General features: G+C 36.4%; 1 long non-coding RNA gene across 4 annotated transcripts in view; it reads left to right on the plus strand.

Annotated features, from left to right (window-relative positions):
- Positions 1–1,662: 1,662 nt before the first annotated feature.
- Positions 1,663–13,720, plus strand: part of LOC111771392 (uncharacterized) — a 280,695-nt gene continuing 268,637 nt past the window's right edge. Inside the window, exon 1 of one of the 4 annotated variants that reach the window (XR_011434323.1) lies at positions 1,663–1,793. This is a non-coding gene — a long non-coding RNA (uncharacterized lncRNA). The remainder of the gene's footprint in view (positions 1,794–13,720) is intronic. The other 3 variants (XR_011434324.1, XR_011434327.1, XR_011434328.1) reach the window with 3 other exon arrangements.

The raw sequence follows: 13,720 nt of genomic DNA on the forward strand, positions 1-13,720 counted from the left end.
TGTCCAGGGATCCTTGCTCAGATCAGGATGCAATTTTCAATTTTTACCACAGTAACTAACAAGAAATTATCCTTAATTTCTGTTAAAATGTCGTAAATATTTGGAGTCAATAAAGCTAGAAAAAAATAAGAAATAAAAAAGCTCGTGGAACACGTAAAGATGTCCATGAGAAACGACAGATATTTTACATATAAAAATTAAAGAAGGGCTGGACCGGTGGTGCAGTGGTTAAGTTCCGCTTCCGCCGCCTGGAGATCGCTGGTTCGGATCCTGGGTGTGGACATACGCACTGCTTGGCAAACCGTGCTGTGGGAGGAGTCCCACATATAAAGAAGAGGAAGATGGGCACCGATGTTAGCTCAGGGCCACTCTCCCTCAGCAAAGGAAGGAGGATTAGCAGCAGATGTTAGCTCAGGGCTGATCTTCCTCAAAAATAAATAAATAAATAAATAAATGAAATAACTTTAAAAAATTAAAGAAAATGTAAGAATGTGGATATTATAACCATAGGTGATACTGAAGTACCAAATGCAGGTCATTCTATTTGTTCATCAGACTGGATATGTGGTAGAAACCAAACTTCAAATGCCAGCTGTGTTCCTAACTACCTGTGTGACGACAGGCAAGTGACTTTATCCCTCTGAGGTTCAGTTCTCTGATCTGTAAAATAGGCATAATAATTCTCTCCCTCACTCTATTGTGAGAATTAAATGAGATAATGGATGGAAAGTGCTTAGCATGGTGTCTGGCACATGGCGGGTACTCAGTACATACTATTTGCTATTGTACCTGTGTGAGTTCTTCATGGAAGAGACTATCTTATGTATCTTATATCTAATTGTAACCCCAATGCCTAGCCCAAGCATGATTGCAGCACCAAACTAAGATCCTCATATTGACCACGGTAGATGATAAAAAAGAGAGAGGCCATTGAAGAAAGGAATTCAGGCTTTGTAATTATTCAGCCATGTGCTTCAAATTCGGGTTAAAAATACATGATGGAGAAAGAATCTTTCTAAATATCTCCTACACATGGAGGTGGATTTAACCATTTAAACTGAGGCATTGGCAAAAATATCCTAGGGAGATAAGGATAATATATGCAACAAAATGGTGATATTTACTATCGCTTTGTTAAAAGTAGACACTTTCATTGGGAAAATGTCATCTAAAAGCACTTTCGTATGTGCAACTCTGTGAGGCCTTTTTATAATTCCTGTGGGAAAACTGAACTGAAATCATGCTATTACGAGTTTACTCACAGCAGATAATGCAGAGCACCACTTGACCTCCGGAGTGACACGTGCGTGGAATGATTAGCTGTTTTAGAGGAAGACTCTCTCATGCCTGGGTCATGTGGAACTGTTATATCAGAAGGTCAGGGGCAATGCTATTTCTATTGGAAAATTTTCCTTTTTGAAAAAAAGAAATATATTTTTAAAATGACTTTCAGTATTGACATAAAACATAAATACAAAAATCTGTCTTTATTATAACTAGTAAAACCACTTTTTTGCACCACTTATTGTTGTAATTTGGTCTGAATAATGCCAGCTATATTGCCACTCTGCTGAAGTCCTCTTTTTTGAGCCTACAATGAACCTGTAATACTTATGGAAAGAGTTACCATAGCAACCTACATTGATGTCACAAGCTCAGGCTTCTGACTTCATTGCATAATGCAGTAGCAACTGGATTTGCAGCAGAAACACCCTGCTAAAGAACAAGTGTCTTGGTTCACAGCAAAGAGGACAAAGAAAAACAGCAAGTTCTAGGGGGTTGAATGCTGGATTGTGAGTCAGATTGTCTGAGTTCTTATTTTAACCCTGCTTCTCACTTGTTGCCTTGTTTTCAGCAATTGTGTTTACATGTGTGCACTGAGGTTTGAAGCAAGAAATCTCCTATCTATGGTATAGACATAGAAGAGGAAACTCAATATTTAATGTCTTAGCATTTGGTGGACATCTTAACAAAGCTAAAGCACCCTAAAAATAACTTGGAAAGAAAGGAATTACTAATGTCTAGTAGTAGGTATCTAGCTAGCTCACAAAGATAAAGAGGACACTTTGAAATAAAAAAGAATCTAGCTAGTTTTTTTTTTTTATTTTTTGAAATAGCAATGGGTAAAGGACAAGATTGATGCTCTAATTTTAATTTTAGTAAGAATGTAGACAACTCATATAAATATGTCATGTTATATAGCTATATCTAGTTAAAGATGGTTTTGTATGTTCAGAGCAGAGAAGTGAAAGATTAATCTGTATCTATTAATGGGCATGATGCTTCTCATGTTTATACTGTGTACATCAAATCATGAATGTTTCTTAATTTTTCCATGCAAATGTTCATTCTCATTAGAAAGCAACTGAATATGTGAAATGGCTTTGCTAATTTAAAACGAAATTTTAAAAAAATCCTAATGATATCCTCTTTTAGAATGGCCTAATCTTTGCATTGGAACCTATTACCTGTTCACTATGTCAAATGGTCTAGGTTTTTCATTATACATTAAATTTCAAAATTGAGATAGAAATATTTTGGAATTTGACAAGGCATTTAAACTAATAAACTTTCTCACCAGAAACTAAGGGGAAAATATGATATAGCTTTTTACTTTATCTAAGATAACAAGCTAGAACATTTTGATAGAACTATGGTTCTTTCCACCCCCTCTATCCATATGCTTCCAAATCATTCCAAAATATCAGCAAAAATTTAACAAGCTAAAAAACTTCATTAACTAAATTCAATGTTCAAAACCCCACAGAAAGGCACAAATAATTTGTCAAGTCTTAGGAAAGTTTTAAGTTACCATTGAAAAATGTAGAGCAAGGTGGAAGTTGTGGCTATGTTTTTGATAAGCGCTTAATTGCATTTGAGCTCCACCTCATATTGCAGCACAAGCCATTTGTAGGAGTCGCAAAATCTTGCAAAATCATTCGAAAACAAGGATTTAGTATACAGTATTTTATAGAATATATAAGAATGAAAATTAGTTCTTTCATTGTAGGCATTATGTCTATCAAATAGCTAATGTGGTATTTCTTTTATATGGGGAGAAAAACTTTTTGTGTGTGTGAATTTCATTCAACAGATTAACTTTATTGAAATGAAAAGGTTCTGAACATACATAGTAAAGTTTTGTGAAAGAAAGGGCAAGTTAGTCTCCACTTTTTTCTTTTTTCATCTTAAGCAAAGAGAACAACCAGTCATGGTTGGTGTCCTTCTGAACTCTACTCTGTTCCTTGCCCTAAATTCCACCATTTCCTAAGTATAAGCCCTCTAAAAATCACATCATGGAATCATAGGTATAGAAAAAATTTCAGGTTTTTTTTTTTAATCCAACTAAAATCTGGTAGATTTAAATAACTTTCCTAAAGTTAACTGGTGGGAGAAGGCATACCGCAATCAAGTACTTGTTCTACCTCATCAGATGGCCCTAATCCTGCTTTGTGGCTTTAATCCAGTCACCTCCCTTGTATATAGTCTGATGTATCGTCCTTTTTTCTCTTTCTTTAATTGGGGTATAATTGACATATAACATTATGTTAGTATCAGGTGTACAACATAATGATTCGATATTTGTATATATTACAAAATGATCACCACAATAAGTCTAATAGCTGAGTCCTTTTTTTCTTAGTGTTTTGTGTTGTTTTCTTTTCCCTTGGCAAATATCACTGGCGATTAGCTGGTCTGGTCTGGAGAGTCAAAGATAGTTTGACTTACAGGCCTTGACAAGGAAAACTGGAGGGCTGAGCTCAGCTGGGGCTCTCCCTCTATCCATGAGCACAGGGCCTTTCCACATGGCCTCTCCAACAGAGTATTAAGACTTCTTACATTCTAGCTTGGGGCTCTCAGAATGTTGCAAGAGACAAGAAGTAGAAATTGCAAGTCCTCTTAAAGTCTAGACCTGCAACTGGAAAGCATCACTTCTGTCATATTCTTGATCAGAGCAGTCAGAGCAAAGATTCAAGGGGAGGGGAAATAGAGATGAGTCCTATCAATGAGATGAGTGTCAAAGAATTGGGGCTACCTTTTTCCCATCACATTGATCCTGTGTTATATTTTAGTTTTCGATTTCAGTAATATATTCTTTATTTCATCCTTCTGTTTTCTTTATATATATTCTATCATTACCTACCCCTCAAATTCTTAAGTTGGATATTTAAATCATTAATTTTCACCATTTCTTTGCCTGATAACATCAAAGTGTAAAATTTTCCTAAATTATTGCCTTTCAAAGTTTAGCTATGTTGGTGTTTTACTCTTTGTTCAGTTGCAAGTATTTATAATATTCCATTATTATTTCTTCTATGACCTGTGAGTTATTTGGAAGTGTGGTTTTAAAATTTCAATCATATGGGGTCTTAATAACGTATCTACTCGGGATTTAAAAGGCGTATCCATCAAATACAATGTATGATCCTTATTTGGATTCTGACTTGAAGAAACTTAAGAAAACATGAGATAATTGGGGAAATTTGAACATCGACTGGATATTTGAGGAAATTTTATTTATTTTTAAAGATATATAATGGTATTATGGTTGTGTTAAAAAAAGAGTCCTTCTTTTATAGAGTTACAGAGAAATATTTATGGGTGAATTTGCTTTAGAAAAATTTAGATGGGAGTGGGTGTATGGATAAGAAACGATTGGCTCTGAGTTGAAAAACTGTTGAAGCTAGCTGAAGGGCACATGAGCATTCTATGTCTATTTTATTTACTCTTGTATGTGTTAGAAATTTTTCGTAAGAAGATGTTAAAAATTTATCTCTTTAAATAATGGTTTCTGATTTAATTGCATTGTGGCCAGAGAATGTAGGATAAATACAGTCATGCACTGCATAACGTTTCGGTCAATGACAGACTGCACATGTGATGGTAGTCCCAAAAGATTGGTACCATATAGCCTAGGTGTGTGGTAGGCTATACCATCTAGGTTTGTGTAAGTACATTCTATGTTGTTCACCAAATGACAAAATTGCCTACCAATGCATTTCTCAGAACATATCCCCGTCCTTAAGTGATGCATGGCTGTATATATAAAATGAGTTTTGCTTTATAGATTAATATATTCAATTTTGATAGATGTACCATGTGTTCTTGAGAAGAATATGGAACATCTCTTTCTTTTTCTCACTCCCTCTCTCTCTCTATTTTATATAGAGATACATGAATATCCATTAAAACAAATTTGATAGTTAAAAATATCCATATTTTAACACATTTCTTTCTTCTTGAACTATCATTAATTGAGAAAGATGTGTTTTATTCTCATATTATTAGGGGGATTTGTCAGTTTCTTTCTGTACTATGATTGTTTTGCATTATGTCTTTCAAGATAGGTTCATATTATATATCTAATTGTTAAATCTTATTGGTGATTTGAAACTCTAACCTTAAGATAGTATCACTTCCTCCTAATAATTTTTATCTTAAAGATCTTTCATAATATTAACAGCTCCTCCATTTCTCTTTGGGCTATTTGACAGATATATCTTTCAATAATTTTCTGTCTTTATATTTTACAGTGTCTTTTATATAAAGCATGTAGTTGAAGTTTTCTGTTTGTCTAGCCTTAAAATTTCTGTTTTTTAACTGGCAAGTTTGATCCGTATACATAAATATCGTGATCAATGACATTTAATTCTTGATATTTTATTGGGTGTCCATTAACTTAAAATGCCTAAATTTAATCAACCATTTACACCCTCCCCCTTCTGAAAATACAAGAGTAACAGAACAATATGCTTCCGATCACCCCTTCTGACTTCCATGCTATTACTCTTTAAGATCTATCATTTTAGTTAATTTCCCAAATTAGACATTTTAACTATTACTTTATAAGTCAAAGTTTATTTAGATTTACCTACATGTTTATCAATTTCTGCTCACTTTTCTTCTTAGACTTTCCTTCTGGAGTAATTTTTTTTCTTCCAGAAGTATATCTTTTAGAAATTTCTTGTGAAAGTATATTGTTTCTCTCTTAGATTTTGTTTATCTTAAAATGCTTGCAATGTATCTAATTCACTCTCAATCTTGAAGAAATTTTGCTAGGCATAAAATAATGGGTTGATGGTTATTTTCTTGAAATAATTTCTTGAGGAAATTACTTTTATATTTCTTGAAGAAATTATTCTACTGCTCCTGGCTTCCATTGCTGCTATTGAGAAGTCCACTTTTAGACTAATTATCATTACTTTGCAAATGATTTCTATCTGATTACTTTTTTGTTCTTTTACTACAATATATGTAGGTATGGATATATTTCATGTATCTTTCCAAAAGTCTGTCATCAGTTCTGGGAAATTTCTAAACATTTTGTCTTTGAATGTTTCCTTTCCTCCATTCTTTGTATTATTACTTTATGAGATCTTATTCTATTCTTTGTGTCTATTTATCTCTTTTTCATGTATTGCATTGCTTTTCCTCTATCTGCTTGACTCTGTGTAATTTCTTTAGGGCAATCTTCCAATTTCCTAATTCTCACTTCAGCTCTATCTAAGCTGTTTACTCATTGAGAAACTTTCTAGTTTCAATGATTGTTTTCATTCTGAAAACTTTATTTTTAAAAGTTGCCCAATCTTTTTTAAAAAAGTAATTTCTTCTTAAATGCTTGCTTTTTTAAATTTATCGTTTACTTCTTTCAATATTTTATTTAGAGTTATTTTGTATTTTATATCTGATAATTCTACAACTTGAGGTTATTGGGGATCTAAATAGGTTGCTTTTTTCCCCTGCTGATTCATACTCATGGTGGACTTCTTCTTGTGCATTTAGTCAATTTTTATGATGATTTCATAATCTATGGGAATCCTTGGTGTTGTGATTGAAAACACTTTTCTCTAGAGAGGATTGAGTTTGGTTGTCCTGGGTTCTGTTGTTGCTACTAACCTAGGTCCATTTTGCTCACCATCAAGGGCCTCTTCTTAACGTTGGAGCTTCAGATTCTATTCACCTAACCTTGAGGCACAGCCAAGGCTGAGTACCTCAGTACCAACCTTGCCATCAAAGTAAGCCCAGGTTTTGCCTTTTTTGTTTATTCCTCATCTCTCCAGTTTCAATGTTCTCTGGTAGTGCATCGCTGAAGTGTTTCTTTACTTTATTGTGGATCCAGAAAAATATTTTCATGATTGTGAGCTGTAGTTTATCCAATAACTAGATAATTTCAGCCTTAGTATCTTGACATCCAAACTATCTGGACATGCTAAATTCTCCAACCTTCTGTTGGTTGATTTGAATTGTGGTCCATGTTTTTTAAAAATCTGATCTGTCATGTACTACATATTGTAGAAATTATCAAATTTTTCATCTTTTAAGGAAAACCTTAAATATTTTTTCTAAGATAAATACATATTTTACCTTTAAATTTTTTTCTTTAGTCATTTCAATGGTTTTTTGAATACAGGACTGTTGAACACATGGGATAAAGTTAGTGTTCTTCAAACTGGAAATCCATAAATTGTTTTAAGAACAAGGCTTGAAGGTGAAATTCTAGTGAAAAATAGCATAAAAGATGAAGCTGAATTTAATATTGATGGATTGATGAAGACAGGAAAGACTTAATGTTACATTTAGCAAAAAAGTAGAAGTTATCAAACTTTCCCCATAGAAGAGAAAATGATATAGTGAAGTCTATTGGAGAAGGATGGCAATTAGGAATAATACGAATTGAGTTAGGAAGAGACTGAGATCAGGGAAGCCAGATTAAAAGCCCTTTTTCAGTTAATAAAATATGATGGCTAAGGGCTAAATTAAGATAATGCTTAGGGACTAGAAAAGAAAGGCATTGGCTGAGAGACTTAATAAGTTTGGTAGCATCCACCGAGGAGATGAAGGAGAGAGAAGGAAGCAATATGCCAGTAATAATAAGACTGATTATGTTACTACTATTGGCAACCCAAAGATGTAATCCTAAAGGTTTAATATTATTTTGATGCCGTTGAGAATAAACACAAATTGCAAAGCATCTTTATAGTATTCTTGAAAGAGTATCATTTGGGATAAGAAAGCTTGGGTTTTCATGCTAACTCTGCTACTTATTAACTGTGTGACCTACAGAAATTTACTCAACCTTCTTTGGAACTCAGTTTCCTCATATGTAACATGCAGGTGATAATGTGAACCTTCTGGAGTTATTTTTAAGGTTAAAAATATATGAAAAGTTTGTAACATAGTGGATAGGGAAGGTCAGTGGATTGTTTGACCGGGAGTCTTGGCTGGGTCAGAGTTGAGGCTTAGATATGCTAGTCCGTGGAATTAGGCGAATGCCCAACATTCAGCCACATCCCCTGATTTGCATGGTGTCCATGAGTCCATTGGGAAAGAACTTGAGTCTTCCACAATTAGGTCTATACATGCACAGGCGTGTATGGACTTGTGAGGGAAGCAGGGCAAGAAAAAAGTAGACTAGTCAAGTGGTAATGCACAACGGCCATGAACTGAGAATAGAATCACAGGCAAGGGAAAGAACCATGTGTGAAACAACTCTCCATTTGCAAACTCCTAGAGAATCATGAGAAAGGGGAAAAAGACTTAAAGTCTTCTGCTTACCGAGTATGGGCTACAGAAGGAGAAATTGTTAAAATGGTATGAATGAGATCATGGGATGCAAGAGAAAAAGTTGTAATTCTATTTCTGTGGAAGGTCCGATTGAAGCTAGATGCGATATTTTCCAGCTGTGCTTGTTAGATCAGGAACATGAATGAGGGAAACAGTGTGGTCTGTTAATGTTGGAACTGGAATACTTATGCACGTATGTGTATTAAATATGGAAATAGAAGCGTTTATTATAATTAACAACAGGCGGCTGGCTGGGTAGAGAAGCATGTAGCAAAGAAGGTCGGAAAGGGAATGAGGACTGTGACAGAGGAGGGCTGATGAGAGAGAAGAGCATGCCCAGAAGGGAGAGGTAGAGATAGAGGTGACAGAGGTGATAGACAATAGGAAGCGTAATGGCCAAGGAGAGGCATTTCAGAGCTTCTGAAGGGGAAGCAGTTAAGAGAGATGGTGAGGTTTAAGGTGTGGTTTATTATTAACTAAATGGAGTGGAGTAGAAGATTCTAGTGTTGACGTGGTTGAGGAAGTGCTAGAGGATTCTTGTCTATGATCGTAGAGGAAAGATTGAGCGCAGAGGAGTTAAAATCAAGAAGTTAAGTGGGAGAAAAGCGTCATTTTTCATTTAGCAAAAAATTTATTAAGCTCCTTCTATGTGGTAGGCACTATACCGAGTGCTTAGTTATATTGACAAATGAATGAACACAGTTTCTCCTCCCTCCCCGACTGAATTGAGCCATTAGAGCATGGTGGCTGCCCTGCCACCTTCTCTCTTTATATCATAATCTACTGTTAATCAGCTTCATCTCCTACTTTTCTATTTCCCCATCTCCCCAGAGAGGAATTCAATTTCTTCTGCTTGTCTCTTCAAACCAGGTCCAGAGTCTTGCTTATTGGCTCAGTCAGTGCATCTGCAGCCTTTGTGTTAGATGTCCATCTCTGTTCAATCCTCCCTTGAAAAGTAGGGAGGGTTATTTGCTCTGGACATGGCCATGTCCGCTCTGCAGGGCCTGTGATGTGGGCAAGTGTTTTAGCTGACAACCCCAGAAAGCAGGGTCTGTTGTAAGAATTTGTGCTACTTTTTGTGTTAAGGGAGGCAGGAGAGAGTCTAAAAAGAACTGAGTTAGGCGAAGGAGGGAGAGCTCATTGAAAGGTGTGATGCTGAACTAGTTAGCACTACATTATACCGCTTCATGCTGTAGGACTGTCCCATGAAAAGCCACATCAGCTGCTCTCAGGACCATGGATAGTTGAGAAGAGAGAGGAAGTATCCATTTTTCTTGTCTGCCACTGGTTAAAGGTTAGCTCTACTGGCATTTAACTCCCCTGAAATTCCAGACTGCATTGGTGGGCACCAAGCAAGACCACTCACCCCTCAGTGTGAATGAGAAGTCCTGGGCTGCTGAGAGATGCGTGGTATGGCCTTAAAGCAAGGCATTGTCAAGTTCTGCCTGAAGGAAATCATTCCAAACCCACACAGGACTGGTCACTGCAGTAGCCATTGAAACAAAAGACACATGAGGCTGAGAGATGGTGAACTGGTGATAGGAAGCGTTGGGTACAGAAGGCGATGATGGGCAAACTAGTCAAGGGCATGAGGGACTGGCCAGAGGTGGAGGAAGCAAGGGGATCTCATCAGTCCCAAAGCTTCAAACAGAATAATTCAAAGGAAGCCCAACAGATACTTTTTGAACCTCTACTATCTGCAGGGAACTGAACTTATATCCCCATTGGGGATATAAAGCTAAGCGAGAAGCTTTACCAACAAATGGGGGAAATAGATGAGTATAAATTTGTGATACAAGATATCATGTGTTAATGTCATCACCTACACACAAACACGTGCAACAGAAACATGGAGGAGATGGTGAGCTGTGCGGGAGGAGCAGGAGGTTCTTTGTGGAAAATTAAATGTGGCTTTCACGATTAAAGTTAAAAGTTTAATAATAATGTCAGGGCTATTTCTTTATAAAATATCTGCAACAAGCCTTCAGAACAACTTTATGTCTGCATCTTTATTTTATCAAAATGACCTTTTTATATTTTAGATAGTTCATATTTAAAATAGAAATTAAAAATTTAAAATTTAGAAACAACTTATTTTTCCTTTTTTGGAAAATGAATAGTATTTTTTTTTCATGTTACAGCACAGTGCATCTGGGTTGATTTTAGACATGATATGCCAGATTTCTTTACAAACTTTCTTAGAATGGAGTTAATATTAAAAGTTGTGTGTGACCTGTACATGTTTATTGTCATTGATTTAAAGATTTTCTTCCTCCCTCCATGTAAAGAGTAAAGGAGAGAATAGGTGAAGAGTCGAATGGAAAGAATGAGGGTAGCAGGAAAATAAAATATAGATCTTGAGAGAGATTAGAAAGATCAGGTGTTAATGTTGGTGGATCAAAATCTGATGCCACGGTCAAGGAATGCTTTCCTGGTCTGAATTCCTTTTCTGGAAGAAATAAAACAAGGTTGAAAAGATGCTGTAAATGGGACCGACAGGACCCAGACTCTGAGAGACAGAAAGCTTGATGAACAAAGACAGGGCTAGATATGACTCCTGGGCTAGACTAAACGTCACAGTGACTTGATTGTGCCCCCCGACCAAAGCTTTGTCTTAATTTCTTAAAATGTGAATGTGTCTCTGAGGGGTAGAGACCTGGCTGGTGGGGCTCACCATTGACTGCAGCCTCATTTTAGTAACACAAAAGCAAAATGTGGCGTAGTGCCCTGTTTGCATTTAATTAAAATATATTTAACACATGTAAATACAATCATATTGCTTTGCAAAATAAAAAATATGTTAAAAAATTAATAAATAGTGCAGGCTATTCCACCAGTTATTCCACTCAAAGTGTCCATGGAGAGGGAAATCTTCCCTCTCCTCAAGTGGTCTCACTTCATTTACTTTTTTCAAATTACGAGCATCTTGCTAATTGGAATATGAATCTAGTATCAGAATATGTATATGTGATTTTCTTTTGAGATAATATAGATCTCAAACTCAAGCCAGCTTGTTTACCCAGACTCAGCTAAGGAAGAAGCAACTTGTCCCAATAATGGAGGGAAAATGGCCTACGCTGGACTTGCTGAGAGCCTGTACCCATGTGATTCCTTCCTGAGGGATTTTCAAGGGTAAATTTGACCGGATGAGATTTGCACTTTTACTTCTGACTTTAGAACCAAGAGATAACTTGTACAGAGTTTTCAGATATAGGAAGGTCTATGCCCAGAAGAGTAAATGTTGGAATGGCTTAAGAAGAAAGGGATGTGGCAATATTGAGTCAACGTTCCCATGGATCGCCTTAGCCTTTCTTTTCCGGCAGCAGGAAAGGCGAGCAGATCTCCTAAGATGGAAAAGCACCATAGTTGTTTGAGGATCCAAAACTTCTAGGGGAGAAACTCCTTCTTTTCCCTTACAGTTAGCTTCTCATTTCTATAGCTTAGACATTGCTCAGACTTCATCTTTTGGTCCAGGTGAAGGCGTTTGAGTGTTAACCATGTTCTAGGCATTGAGTCAAGCGCTTTACATAGTTTACCTCGTTAAAAATTCGTAACACTGTCAAGAATTATTCTTATCCCCAATTTACAGTTGAAGAAACCGAGGCTCTGAAGTCTAGGTGATTTACTCAACTCATAAGTGAAGGAGGTAGGATTGGGATGCAGTTAAGTCTAAGTGTAAAGCCTGTCCTCATTTCAGCCTACACACATCCTATCTCTTACGTTTCAGACCCTCTGTCTTATTAGGGTTTCTTAAGGTTGACTTAGGCGCCCTTTGAAGGACTAGGGGAGTTCATTTGCTTTCACCCTTATGTGGGGAGTCTTTCTGAGAGCCCATGAATTATAGGGCTGAACCCCTTCCCACGGCATTGCCTAAAGTGGAATTAGGTGATGGTACCAGCAAGGAGCCTGTGCCCCCAATAGTGGCTCAGTTACATTTTCCTTGATATTTGTTTGGACTTCATCAAAATCTTTTGTCTTATAATTTTGGTAGCATTTAGGTAAAGCCTATATGTGAAAGTGAACGGTTTAGTTTTCCTGATGGAAAGTTTAATTTAGCTCTCCAGTATGTTGCTTTTAGCTTGTTTGTAGATATAATCGTTTACTTAATGAGGACGCAGTCTCCCTTCCAGAGTACAGACTTTAAAATGAATTTCCATAGATTTGCATAGATTCCCTGGGGACCACTATAAAGTGAGCAAAGGAAGAATTGCCCAGCTGTGCATGGATTTAATGGAATTATGAAGCTTTAGGGTGTGGGCTCTGAAAAAGATATCTAGGGGAAATAGTTACTCAAACTGTTGGAGAAATAAACCATTAAATGAATTTGCTCTCACTCCGAAAGAAGATGTTTTTAGAAGCCAGCATCAGCCAAAGTTTTAAACAACTCATCTTAGGGAAAGCTAGTGAAAATGCTGTGCATTTCAGAAATCACCTGTTATTTCTGAGAAGGGATGTTAATATTTTATGATAGCATTTTTTTGAGTAGAGGCTTTTATTTTAAAATAGTTTTGCTTAAAATGGAAAGAATTAGCAAGTGCCCTGTATCTCACACTGTCAACTCAAAACCAACAGTATCCTCAGATACACTTACCTTTAAATTTTACAGGGGTTTCCAACTTCCTCTGGGCCAGGTCTATGTTCTTCACACCTCAATCCCTTGTCGGTGATGTGGAAAGATCTAAGAAGACATGAGCTTCTGGGGCTCAGGGATTCTACTATCTTTAATCTCCTGTGAATCTTTCTTTAGATGGCGGTGTCCCAAGTACTCGGTTTTGTACTCTGTGGCTGGTTCTGTAGGTTGGTTAGAATAACATAACTGCAAGGGAAAGACCTCACGATTCCCTTGGCTTTGGAACATAGCATTGTGAATTATGTCAGTTTGAATTATGCTGAGATGATACCTCAGCATTGCCCAGCTGTCTATAAATGCATATCTTTGGTTCAAAGAGGCTTATTCAAGAATATGAAGGGATCGATATTAATTTATATTCTGTGTTGGAGAAACAACCACTGGTGGTGAGTCAATAGGTCCGTCTCTGTCCATGAATATATAAATCAGTCAATAAGTATTTAGTAATATATAGAACACACTCTAAGGGGGATGCAGAAAAGGAAGAAATGTTTGTCCATGGCATTGAGGTTTTAGCATCTATAC

Source organism: Equus caballus, chromosome 31 (assembly GCF_041296265.1).
Source record: "Equus caballus isolate H_3958 breed thoroughbred chromosome 31, TB-T2T, whole genome shotgun sequence".
Taxonomy (NCBI): Eukaryota; Metazoa; Chordata; class Mammalia; order Perissodactyla; family Equidae; genus Equus; species Equus caballus.